Raw genomic sequence first — 13,976 nt, 5'->3', positions numbered from 1 at the left:
ATATATATATATATATTTGTGTATCTGTATATGTTATTCCTCTCGGTCTTTGTTGACGATACATTGGTGTATAAGCGAACTTTACACATTCAAGGTTATTTTTGTCTTTATTGATTTTAACCTAGTCACGTGAGTCATGTGTCTTCTTTGGACGTTAGTTTTTAAACGGCCCACTAACGTTTTGCAACAATTGAAATAGTTTAGGGAGTTAAGTGTACTTCACTTAGTTCAGGGGGGTTTATTGAGAAAGAGAAGAAAGTTGAGGGGGGTTTAATGCACTTAACCCTTAATTTTATTCTAACATGAATTTTTCATTAAAAAACCTCCTGAAATGTTGGAAGAACACTATATAATTTAGTTCGTGTACCATTAAACATACTAATCTAGAGGACAGCTTGTGGTAAACCATGGGAAATAGCTGAGACTTCTTTGATGGTTTCAAACAGAACTAGACCATCGCCACTATGTCAGAGTCAGCCAATGACCGGAATAACTCAATCAACATATATATATATATATATATATACAATTTAGCAGACAATTTAAGTTGGATATGGTCCTAGTCAGACTACTTAATTGAGGCATCAGGTGAGCCGCCTCTGTTTATGTTCAAGCACACCATTGAACCAGGCGGCTTCAATTATAAGGAGCTTCTATTGTATTAGGGTCAGTTCAAAAACTTTATGTTACACCGGGCGTTTTTCGAAATGAAAATTGTATTTATTCCTTTTTATATGATCAGTGATACATTCACCTATGTACTAAGCCGATCAAGCGGACTTCCTCTAATATAATAAGGCAACCTGTGATCTTAGTTACCTACTTACCTTATTGTCACAGGCTTAGAGTTTAAACACAATTCTAGCTACTCTCGTGCGGCACCAAGACGTTGTTTCTACTCTTACAAGTACTTGGTCAGCCTAACTCCCGTGCACACCTTAGCCAACACACGCCCCTCGTGTGCTTACTAGTGTTATAGTGGCCCTCGCCCTCGCTTCACTTAGCTTGCATACTCACACACACTAAGGCACTTAAGTTGGCAAGGAAAGAACACTTCTATTACTTCAAAGAATGCTTTTTACAAGGCTAGCACTCAAACTCTCTACAAGGCTCTCAAGTCTCACTCTAGGACTTGATGTCTATAAAATGAAGTCCCACTCCTATTTATAGGCATCCCCATCCCTAATGGATGGCTATGATGCATTCCAACCAACGGTGGAGATCGATTTTCTAGAATCTTCTCCCACCTTCTTCACACTTCCATATTTATCTATAAGTATCCATAATATTCTAGAACTCTCCATACTACTCCACACAATTCTGGAGAATTCTAAAATATACTACACATATCTAGAATCTTCCACACAACTCTAGACAACTCCGGAAGACTCTAGAAACTCCACTTGTTATCCAGTTGCCATGCAGCGTCCTCCTCAGCGCCTGCTTGTCGCCTGCGTGGCACAACCTCCATAGGCGTGGCATGACATTATTCTCAATTTAGCTTTTGTTTTGTTAGAATCATTGCAATATATCTTCCTGTAGTTGCTAATATTGAAAATTAAAATGTGATTTATAAATGATTGTGTGTATTTGAAGAAAATAATCTCATTAAATTGGTGTGAATTGTAATTTCTGCCACTTTTTATACATATTTCCTTCTCATAAATAATGATGTCACATAATCTTAAAATCATTCATATTTTTTCTGTTTACTTGTAATGGGGATTTATTCAACTGAAATACTCAAATACCATGTCAAACAAGTTCAACTTGTAATTTTGACAGTCTGCCTTCCTAATAATATATATGTGGGGCAAGTATAGAAAACACCCCTGAATCATATTTTTTATAGCACTTTTATCCTTATTTGAAAAAGTGTGCAATAGAGACCCCTAATCTTTTGACATTGTGCAAAATTATCCCTCAGTCAGAAATCTAGCATAAATTAGTGTTGTAATACCCATTTTGCCCTTTTATTTTTTCGAAAATGCAGAGGGGTATATATGCAATCATCCTCTTCATTGTAATCATCCTCTATCGTCCTGTGTTCGCCGTCGACCGAGCAGTCGCCGGTGGTTTCTTCAGAGCTCTCTGCCTTCGCTCACTGCCGTCGTTCAGATAGTGCTGCCAACCTCAGATCCACAACTGTTGCCAGGTTTTCCTCACTAGCGGTGACACTAACTAACAGTCGGCCGTCATGTCCTCATCACAAACAGACCACCACTTTCGCACCAGCAGCACACGTCGTCAGCTTCTCACAGACGTAATAATCTCTTCGCCACTGGCCACCAGAATCAGAGAAGACCAACTACAATTCACCTTCCCCATTAAACCCACCACCGATCGGTTGTTCTATCTTCTTTGCTCATTGTTCAAGCACATAATCACAAGCTTGCAGTCACGCCGGTTACTGTCGGAGTTACAGCGATGGACGTCATGATCTACACGTACCAACAGTAAAGGCGCATTCTGTAATACCCCTAATTTTAAAAAGGATATTCCTGGTATTTAATGGTATTTAATTTATTATTTAAGTGCATTTTATTTGATTATGTGTCATTATTTTTTTATTAGGTGCTTAATTGTTTTCTTTTGTGGTGATTTAATTTATTTAAATGATATTTATTTTTAGTTATTTGATTGGAATTACTTGTTAGTGTTTTAATTATTTAATTGGCATTAATGGTTTAAGTGTAATTGGTTTAATTATTCTATGTGTGTCTTATTTGGTTTAATTGGGTTTACTAATTATTATTTTGTTCAATTAGATTATTTGTTAAGTATTTAATAGTGAATAGGGTAATTAGGTAAATACATCTAACTAGGCTTTTAATTACAGTATAAATTAGGGTTTTATATTATAGCCGTCGTAGGTTTCTACGTTAATTGGATGGGCCGGTTAGGATTGTGAGTTGGACTTAAATGAACCTAGGGTTTAGGAAAACTCTATAAGTATAAGGTAGACGTCTGTGTAGGGTTTTTTTTAAACAAAGCACACGTTTTGTGGAAGTGGAGAAGGAAAAACGCAGTTTTTCACATTCTGCCAAGGTTTGATCAAAGCTCCGATCCCGTTTCGTCCGTGGTCCGATTGAGCTGAATTTTGGAGAAGAGGTTCACGACTCAGTGATGCACAATCTGAACGGTGAAGATTAGAGTTTGACCTCAGGAACAGTGATTCGTACTCGTGAACAGTAACTGGGTCGCACAGTTTTTTTCCATTCTGCCCAGATTTCATCAAACATCCGATCCCGCTTCGTCCGTGGTCCGATCGAGCTGAAATTTGGAGGATAGGTTCATGACTCAGTGTCGCACAATCTGAACGGTGGAGATCAGATTTTGAGTTCGAGAATAGTGTTTCGTACCCTTGAACAGTAACCGGGTTTTGGAACTCGCAGGGATTTTTTTAAGAAGACGACGTTGAAACTTTGAACAAAAGTTTCTGAGGCAAGATTCTATCCTTACTCTTTCCCTTAGGCTTCATACTCTTTGCACTCTTAAATGATTCCAGGATTAATGAAGATTAAACCAAACGAAAATGATATCTGTTTTGCTATGAAACTGATAGTTACAGTAGTGTTGTATACTTGTTCAACCTAGACTAAGCATGTTTGTGGATGCATTGTGGTTCTGTGGTTCACGTTTTTCCTTACCACTGCTAGTATAAATTATTGGAAGGATGGGTCTAGATAATAGCTATCTTAACTTCTGTAATAGCAACTGTTGGAACTTAAATACTAGGAGGATTTGAGTTTAACACTAGATCGGTTTTGTGGAACACTATAATTTGAGCATGTCTACATACATACTGTGAATATTGTGTTGATGCTTACATTATCACAGTTAGTATCAACTGTGGAAGTTAGGATTTTGTGATACATACCCTACATATCTGTATGTTATTTGTAAGGTGTTAAATGGAAGTTTTAATTAATTCTGTCTTTATATCAGACTAAAGGGAACAACTTAAATTGGGCATGTATATGTTGTTGTTGTGACCCTGTTTATCAATGCTTATTTTATCACTGCTAACATTGAATGTTGGATGTTGGAATTTAGTTGATATATACTTGATTTATTGGTATTATTGACTATTGGAGGATTGGAAAGTAGGCACCGGTATGGGACGGTGGCATACTAAGGATGGGTTTGGTTTTTTAAACAATACCATTACCCACCTACTTGGAATAAGGATGGGATTAACTAAAAGTTAAGTCCCGTGGATTTGTATTGTTATGACAACTACTTGTTGAGCGGCAATACCAGGTATTTTGGATGGATTTTATATATGTACTGTTATGGTGCCTCGGTATGAGCTTGAGCCTCAGGACCGATGGCTAGGGAGCGTATATGTATCGGGATGTGTAGCTGGCTACGATGGTTGGAGGTGTACCCTGTTTAGGTATAGGTACATATGCCCACTTCGTGTGCGTTTTAGCATGTTACCTCTATTCAGGTTGAGACCAGCCTGTAGTCCAGTTGGAGTCCTTTAGTGTGACTATATATATATTTACGAACTATTAGCTATTGTTGAATTGTTTAGGATGTACATGCGTATTAGGCCTCTGTTTAGATTGTAGTAGTATAGAACTTGCGCGTGGGCCTGACCCACTTCTATTTTTCAGGTACACGACAGTTCCAGGCTTAGACGTGTTCGTGCTGAGCAGAGGTCTCTATTCACTCTTCCGACGATGTAGGGCTCTCTCTATAGTTTTATTTCTGGACGTTTATTACAGTTGTTCTATCTTCCGTTTGGATGTTTAATAGGGGTCCACTAGAGATGGATTCCCAAGTTGTAAACTAATGAAGTTTTGGAGTTTGGGTTTGATGGATTTTAATAATTATAATATTTTGCGGATTCTATTTTTAGTTCTTTCCAGCTTTAATTTCATTTCTTAGTTTATTTTGTATTCCGTGTTCATTATAAAATATTAATTGTTTGATATTTCCTCGGGTTTGGGCCTGAGCCTGATCAACCCGTGTCTCAGATCCGAGAGGTATCTCACATTCACGTTCACGCGTCGCCCTCAGTATCACTCACGCTCATCTGGTCCGATGCGCCGCCATCCTTTCCGAGCACATCCATAAGTCTACCGTCGAACCATCTTACTTCACCTTTCTTTATCATTGCCGCCGACCTTGGTGTGAACAAAGACCCATTTCTCTGCTGTCGGAACACAATCCATTCACCGGGAGCTCATTGTCACTGCCGTCCGTGGCTATGCTTCTTCTCCACAGAGGCCCTCTGATGATGCAAATGACTTGGGTAAATGAGGTGTGCAAAACGACGTCACTAAAACATGTCCTTTTCGGTCTTTTTACAAAAAAAATTATTTTTGTATATTTTATAAAATGGTTTAGTAAGGGTAATTTGGTCAATTTATATTTTAAATGTGTCAGGGGACCTAATTGCACCAAATTGAAACTTGAGGGGTATTTTTTGCATATGAGGGATGTGATATGTATTGTAAGTATACTTTATGGGTATTTTTTGCATTTGACCCATATAAATAGGACAAAGTACAGAAAACCCCTCTCAACTTGTAGCCTTTTCCAGTAAAACCCCCTTGTCTTATTTTTTTACCAAAAAATCTCCCTCGACTTGTAGCCCTTTCCAATAAATCCCCCTTGTCTAATTTTTTTTACCAAATAAACCCTCTCAACTATCTAAGGGGAGTATAAGAGTTGATATTTGAACCAAAATGCCGTTTTATTTAAATTTTAATTTTTTCGAACTTCAAAAATTCATATCTTACAAATCGTACATCCAAATATCACAAATAATATATGCACGGAAAACTTATAAAATAAGGATTTCAGAAATATAATATTTGTTTAACAAAACTTCATAATGAGAGAGAAATTGACAATATATAAATCTACTGCAACAATCTTATTTTATTTTATTTTTTATAAAATACTTGGGTTATTTGCAAGAAATTTTTTAAAATTATTCATTTTCATATGGAGCATAACATATTAAAAAATTAGCTTCAATAGAGACTGAATATTCATTTTTAATATATATATTTTTAAATGATGAGTCTATAAAAGAATGAAAATACTTTGACGAAAAATATAATATCTCATGAAATTGATCTCTGTTGGGGCTAATTTTTTTTTTTTTTTTTTTTTTTGCAAATATCTCAAGTATTTTATTTTTTAAAAAGAAAATAAGATTGTTGGAGTAAATTTTTAGATTACTTATTTCTCTCTGATTATGAAGGTTTGTTATACAAATCTTACATTTCTAGAATCCTTATTTCATAAGCTTTCCGTGCATATATTATTTATAATTTTTAAATATATGATTTGTGAGATATAAATTTTTGAAGTTAGGAAGAATTAAGATTTAAATAAAATGGCATTTTGGTCAAAATATAACTCTTTTACCCCATTCAGATAGTTGAGGGGGGTTCTTTGGTAAAAAATTAGATAAGAGGGATTTATTGGAAAAAATGGTACAAGTTGAGGGGGGTTTTTGGTAAAAAAATAGATAAGGGGGTTTACTAGAAAAGGTTACAAATCGAAGAGGGTTTTATGTACTTTGCCTATATATATATATATATATATATATATATATTACCATGCATGTATACAAGCATAACTTGAATCGATTAACGTAGCCAAAAAATATTGATGAATAGACTGATCACACATCCAATATTTGATTAATAGAAGACCAAGGAAGACAGCACAGGAGATGCTTAATTGGATGACATTGGTTAATAGAAGACTAAGGAAGAAAGCACTAAAAGCTTTTATTATTCTTCAAAATTAAAATACAATTCATCTAACTTCATTGATTTGGTCTGCGAGCCAACCAATAATTTTTAAATAATTGATACTACGACCATAAAAAATACTGACTTTTTTTTTTTCCTTCTCATTTTCCCTCTTTGTTAGAGAACTTGATCATTTCAATTCAATTTCCTAGACTCAAGGAAGTTCTTCTTCTTGGGTTCACAAGATGCAATGTATTCAAGAAATGCAGAAATATTCATGTCCTTGTAATGCCTTGGATTCGCGCCATTGATGAGTTTGGACGATGGTTGAATCATGCTCTTGAAAGGAAGACTGTGCAAAGAAGCCACTGAAATGCGAGATTTCATTGAATTCACTACAACTCTATGTAACTTACTCTTGTACCTCCCATTGCTAAATATCTGATCATACAAACCCAATTCATCAAATTAATCACCACAATCACACCAATTAGAAAAAAATGACATATATAATTCAGGTGGATAAATTTTATGCCCTTGTAACAGCTGGGGCGCGTCACGTTCATGCGTCGCCCTCAGTATCACTCACTCTCATCTGGTCCGATGCGCCGCCATCCTTTCCGAGCACATCCATAAGTTTGCCGTCGAACCATCCTACTCCACCTTTTTTTATCATTGCCGCCAGCCTTGGTATGAATAAAGACCCATTTCTCTGCTGCCGAAACATAATCCATTCACCGGGAGCTCACTGTCACTACTGTCCGTGTCAATCCTTTTTCTCCACAGAGGCCCTCTGATGATGCAAATGACATGGGTAAATGGGGTGTGCAAAACGACGTCATTAAAACATGTCCTTTTCGATCTTTTTACAAAAAAAAAATTTATTTTTATATATTTTATAAAATGGTTCAGTAAGGGTAATTTGGTCAATTTATATTTTAAATGTGTTAGGGGACCTAATTGCACCAAATTGAAACTTGAGGGGTGTTTTTTGCATGTAAGGGATGTGATATGCATTGTAAGTATACTTCAGAGGTATTTTTTACACTTGACCCATATATATAGGACAAAGTATAGAAAACTCCCCTCGACTTGTAACCTTTTCCAGTAAAACCCCCTCGTCTTATTTTTTACCAGAGAACCCCCCTCGACTTGTAGCCCTTTCCAATAAATCCCTATTGTCTGATTTTTTTACCAAAGAAACCCTCTAAACTATCTAAGGAGAGTAAAAGAGTTGATATTTGGACCAAAATGCCCTTTTATTTAAATCTTAATTTTTTCGAACTTTAAAAATTCATATCTCACAAACCGTACATCCAAATATTACAAATAATATATTTGCTGGGGGTCTGAGAGATGTTGTTGGACAATGTGAAATTTCAGATTAGGGATGGCACTTAGTTCATGTTGTTAACAGACCCTTGGTGTCAAGGACAGTCTTTATTACAACTGTTTGGGGCTAATAGATTTAGAAATTTTGATAGACAAACTTTCTTATCTGTGATCTACATCAAAGAAATTGGAATCTTCCTGCAGATTTCTTTGAGAACATGAAGACTGCTATTCAGCAGACTGATATTCATGCAGAAAGTGATTAAATCAAGTGGAAACATGGGAATTTCTCCTTGAAAGTAGCATGGAATTGTTGCAGAGTTACTGGAAACAGGTGTAAATGGGCTAGATTGTGTTGGAAACATTGCAGGTCTCGGATCAGTTTGTGTGCTGTCATCATTTTACATAACAAAAATTTGTCTTTTGTGAATTTACAGAAAAGAGGACTGCCAGTTACTTCTATTTGCCGTAATTGCTATGCTGGGGATGATTTTAATGAACATTTGTTCTATCATTGTGGTTTGCTGTTGAGATTTGGAGAGGGGTTTTTGATTTGCTGCAGCTACAGGTCCCTCAGTTTTTAAGTCTCAATCACATTGTGGTCTGGTTTTTGCAAAACACTATGACAAAGTCTCTTAAATCTAAGATTTTGAATGGGATTTTTCCAGTTACGCTATGGAAGATATGGTCCAATAGAAATGCTATACTTCATACAGGGATACAAGAACAGAGCTCACATGCAGTGCAAGCTATTATTTGGGATGTTATCACATATCTCAATATTAGTTTAGCAGACTTATTGATTGTATTTGGTTTGTAATTTTTTATTCTGAGGTTTGTTGTTTGCTGAAATTGGAATTTATTTCCTTTTGTAGGCTTTGGAGATTTGTCTCCTAATGTAATTGTACTATTTTGAGTATTTTTATAAAATCAACCCATTCAGGAAAAAAAAAAAATTACAAATAATATATGCACGGAGAGCTTATAAAATAAGGATTCCAGAAATATAATATTTGTTTAACAAAACTTCATAACGAGAAGGAAATAGACAATATATAAATCTACTGCAACAATCTTATTTATTTATTTTTTTTATAAAATACTCGGGTTATTTGCAAGAAATTTTTCAGAATTATTCATTTTCGTATGGAGCATAACATATTAAAAAATTAGCCTCAATAGAGATCGAATATTTATTTTTAATATTTTTTTTAAATGACGAGTCTATAAAAGAATGAAAATACTTTGACGCAAAATATGATATCTCATGAAATTGATCTTTGTTATAGCTAATTTATATGTTATGGCTAATTTTATATATATATATATATATATATATATATATATATATATATATATATATATATAAATTAGCCATAACATATAAATTAGCTATATATATATATATACTAGGAAAAGACACGTGCGATACACGTGATGAATGTTTTATAACTTATTGAAATTTTCTTTTCATATATATTTTAATTATTTTATAGAAATTATTTTATTTTTTTAAAAATATATCCTTGTTTAATTAGATTTTCTTTTTTTAAAAAACTCATGTTATATGTGATAGAGTTTTAATGAAAATAAATTAGTTAATTTGTGTTAATTTTTGGTAATTTGTGTTACTGTTTTATAGAAATACTTTTAATATATCTCTGTCTAATGTGATAGAGTTTGTGGTATAATTTTATAAAAATTATTTATTTTCTTTAAATATATATATCCTTGTCTAATTAGATTATCTTTTACTAAAAAACTAATAATAAAAGGTAATTTGTGTTTCAGTTTTAGAAAAATTATTTTATTTTTTATATCAATTAATAAATATTTTTTATATTAATAATTCTTGTCTAATTATATTTTCTTTTATTAAAAATCCATAATAAATAAATAAATAGGTAATTGTGTTAAAGTTTTATATAGAAACTCTTTTAAAAATTCTTTTTAAATCAATAAATAATTATTTTTTTATGTTAATAATTCTTGTCTAATTAGATTTTATTTATTAAAAAACTCCTAATAAGTAGATAAATAGGTAAATTGTGTTAGATTTTTATATAAACACTTTTGAAACCTCTTTTTTATATCAATTAATAAATATTGTGTTAGAGTTATATAGAAACTCTTTAAATATATCTTTGTCTAATGTGATTGAGTTTTGTTGGAAAAAAAAATAGGTAATATGTGATAGAGTTTTATAACAATTATTTTATTTTCTTTAAATATATCATTGTCTAATTAGATTTCCTTCTATTAAAAAATCATAATCAAAGGTAATTTGTAATAGAATTTTTGAATTTTTTTTTATTTTATATATCAATTAATAAATATTATTTATATTAATAATTTTTGTCTAATTAGATTTTCTTTTATTAAAAAAAATGCAAAATAATAAATAGATAAATAGGTAATTTATGTTAGAGTTTTATAGAAACTCTTTAAATATATCTTTATCTAATATGATTGAGTTTTATTGGAAAAAAAAAGGTAATTTTTTATTGATTTTATTGAAATTATTTTATTTTCTTTAAAAGTATCCTTATCTAATTAGATTTCCTTTTATTAAAAAATCATAATAAAAGGTAATTTGTGATAGAATTTTAGAAAAATTATTTTACTTTAAATATCAATTAATAAATATTTTTTATATTAATAATTCTTGTCTAGTCTAATTAGCTTTTCTTTTATTAAAAAACTTATAATAAATAAATAAATAGGTAATTTGTGCTAGAGTTTAATAGAAACTCTTTTTATTTCAATTAATAAATATTTTTTATATTAATATTTCTTGTCTAATTAGATTTCCTTTTACTAAAAAAACTCATAATAAATAGGTAATTTGTATTAGACTTTTATAGAAACTCTTTTAAAACCTCTTTTTAGATCAATTAATAATTTTTTTTTTATATTAATAATACTAATCTAATTAGATTTTCTTTTATTAAAAACCTCTTAATAAATATATAAATAGGTAATTTGTGTTACAATTTTATAAAACTGTTTAAATATTATATCTTTGCCTACTGTGGTAGAGTTTTATTGAAAATAAAATATGTAATTTGTGATTGATTTTTATACAAATTATTTTACTTTCTTTAAATATATCTTTGTCAAATTAGATTTTGTTTTATTAAGAAACTCATAATAAACGTTAATTTTTGGTAGAGTTTTAGAAAAATTATTTTATTTTATATATCAATTAATAAGTATTTTTTATATTAATAATTCTTTTCTAATTAGATTTTCTTTTATTAAAAAATTCATATTAATAAATAGATAAATAGGTTAATTTTAATTTTATTAAATAGATTTTAGAGTTTGATAGAGATTAGTATTTTTTTATTTTTTATTTTTTTTATAAAAGCTCTTTTCATATCAATTAATAAATATATTTTTTACACAAATAGATACATAAATACGGAAACTCTTTGCACATTTAATAATAACTAGGAAAAGGCGCGTGCAATGCACGTGATTAATACTTAATTTGTGGTAAAGTTTTGGTAATTTGTATTACACTTTTATAAAAACTATTTAAATATATCCTTATCTAATGTGATAAAGTTTCATTACAAATAAAATAGATAATTTGTGATAGAATTTTATATAAATTATTTATTTTCTTTAAATATATATATCCTTGTCTAATTAGATTTTTTTTCTTATTAAAAAACTCATAATAAAAGATAATTTGTGGTAGAGTTTTAGAAATATTATTTTATTTTTTATACCAATTATTAAATATTTTTTATAATAATAATTCTTGTCAAGCTATATTATATTTTATTAAAAAATTCATAATAAATACATAAATAGGTAATTTTTATTACAATTTTATATAAACTCTTTTAAAATAATATTTTATTTTCTTTAAATATACCGTTGTCTAATTAGATTTCCTTCATAAAAAAACTCACAATAAATAGATAAAAATAAGTTATATGTGATAGAGTTTTAAAGAAAATAAAATAGTTAATTTGTGGTAGAGCTTTGTAGAAATTATTATATTTTCTGGAAATTTGTTTATAATAAATAAATAAATAGGTAATTTGTGTTACAGTTTAATAGAAATTCTTTAAAAAACACTTTTTATATCAATTAATAAATATTTTTTTATATTAATAATTCTTGTCTAATTATATTTTCTTTTATTAAAAAAATCATAATAAATAGATAAATAGGTAATTTGTGTTAGAGTTTTATAGAAACTCTTTTCAAACCTCTTTTTATATTAATTAATAAATATTTTTTTATCTTAATAATGCTTGTCTAATTAGATTTTCTTTTATTAAAAAAACTCATAATAAATAGATAAATAGGTAATTTGTGATATAGTGTTATAGAAAATCTTTTAAAAGCTTTTTTTAGACCAATCAATAAATAATTATTTATATTAATAATACTTGTCTAATTAGATTTCCTTTTATTAAAAAACACTTAATAAATATATAAAGAGAAAATTTGAGTTAAAATTTTATAGAAACTCTTTAAATATTATATCTTTGTCTACTGTAATAGAGTTTTATTGAAAATAAAATTTGTGATTTGTGATAGAGTTTTACAAAAATTATTTTATTTTCTTTAAATATATCCTTATTTAATTAGATTTAATTTTAATAAGAAACTCATAATTAGAAAAATTATTTTATTTTATATATCAATTAATAAATATTTTTTATATTAATAATTCTAGTCTAATTAGATTTTCGTTTATTAAAAAATTCATAATAATAAATAGATAAATAGATTAACTTAAATTTTATTAGATAGATTTTAGTGTTTGATTGAAATTTTTTTTAATTTTTTTTTATAAAAACTCTTTGCATATTAATTAATAATTAATTTTTTTTTATAAAAATAGATAATCAAATACTGGAACTCTTTGCACATGCAATAATACTATAAATAAAAACTTTTTGCATATCAATTAATAAATATTTTGTTATATAAATAAATAAATACTTAAACACCTTGGCACAACTTCTGTATTTTACTCAGGAAATTAGGTTTTCTTTTATTAAAAAATTCATAATAATAAATAGGTTAATTTGAATTTTATTAGGTAGATTTTAAAGTTTTATAAATATTTTTTTTCTATAAAAACTCTTTTCATATCAAAAAATAAATATTTTTTTTATATAAACAAATAAATACTGAAACTTTTTCCACATTTAATAAATATTTTTTAAATAAATAAATAAATACTGAAACTTTAGATTTACTTTTATTAAAAAATTCATAATAATAAATAGATTAATAGGTTAATTTGAAATTTATTAGGTAGATTTTAGAGTTTTATAGAGTTTTTTTTTTCCTTTATTTATTTTTTTTATAAAAACTCTTTTCATATCAATTAATAAATATTTTTTATATAAATAAATAAATACTGAAACTCTTTGCACATTTAATATTTTATTTTCTTTAAATATATCCTTGTCTAATTTAATTTAATTTTATTAAGAAAGTCATAATAAAAGTTAATTTGTGGTAGAGTTTTAGAAAAATTATTTTATTTTATATATTAATTAATAAGTATTTTTTATATTAATAATTCTTGTCTAATTTAATTTTCTTTTATTAAAAAATTCATAATAATAAATAGATAAATAATTTAATTGAAATTTTATTAGATAGATTTTGGAGTTTGATAGAGATTGTTATTTTTTTATTTTTTTTATTTTTTATTTTTTTTATAAAAGCTCTTTTCATATCAATTAATAAATATATTTTTTACATAAATAGATACATAAATACGGAAACTCTTTGCACATTTAATAATAACTAGAAAAAGGCGCATGCGATGCACGTGGTTAATACTTAATTTGTGGTACAGTTTTGGTAATTTGTGTTAGACTTTTATAAAAACTATTTAAATATATCCTTATCTAATGTGATAGAGTTTCATTACAAATAAAA

Source organism: Cornus florida, unplaced genomic scaffold (assembly GCF_030987335.1).
Source record: "Cornus florida cultivar Cherokee Brave unplaced genomic scaffold, ASM3098733v1 CherokeeBrave_3.0.0_Hap2_Chr02, whole genome shotgun sequence".
NCBI lineage: Eukaryota > Viridiplantae > Streptophyta > Magnoliopsida > Cornales > Cornaceae > Cornus > Cornus florida.
Note: the sequence above shows the minus strand (reverse complement) of the source record.